The sequence below is a fragment of the Eurypyga helias genome, unplaced genomic scaffold, assembly GCF_000690775.1.
Source record: "Eurypyga helias isolate BGI_N326 unplaced genomic scaffold, ASM69077v1 scaffold49204, whole genome shotgun sequence".
NCBI classification, from domain to species: Eukaryota; Metazoa; Chordata; class Aves; order Eurypygiformes; family Eurypygidae; genus Eurypyga; species Eurypyga helias.
This window is the reverse complement of record NW_010245338.1, coordinates 1-490: the sequence shown is the minus strand read 5'-3', so window position 1 is coordinate 490 and position 490 is coordinate 1.

Sequence of the window (490 nt, the reverse complement as noted above, 5' to 3'; positions counted from 1 at the left end):
AGCGTATACAACAGTCACATCTTCCTCCTAAAACAGACCTCAGGCTCCCCACATCAACCTTCCTTCCATCCTCCCCTCTCCGGCCAGCTCCTTGGTGGCTCACGCCTCCCCTCTCTGCACAAGCCTCGTTACTCCAGTCTTCGCCGGCAGGATCCCACGGACCTTCCCTCCCATCCTCCACACTCTGCTACTTCCGCTCCCCGTGCGCCGCCTGGTTTGCGCGCGAGGCTTCCCGCGCGTTGGCTCCTCCGCTCTTTCTCCGGCCCTTTTTCTGCCAAAACCCGGCAAAACCTTCGTGGCAGCCTGCCCAAACTTTCCCCTCCGCACACGCGACCGCATCCCTGGCCGAGAGCTGGAGTACGGATAAAACGCGAAGGATCGCAAGCGTTTCAGCCGCTGCATCACCTACGGCTGCAGCTGTAAGAGCAGGTAACTAACTACCTGGTGTATCCCGACACCGCCTCGGAGAAAGGAAATAGCCGGACGCGCC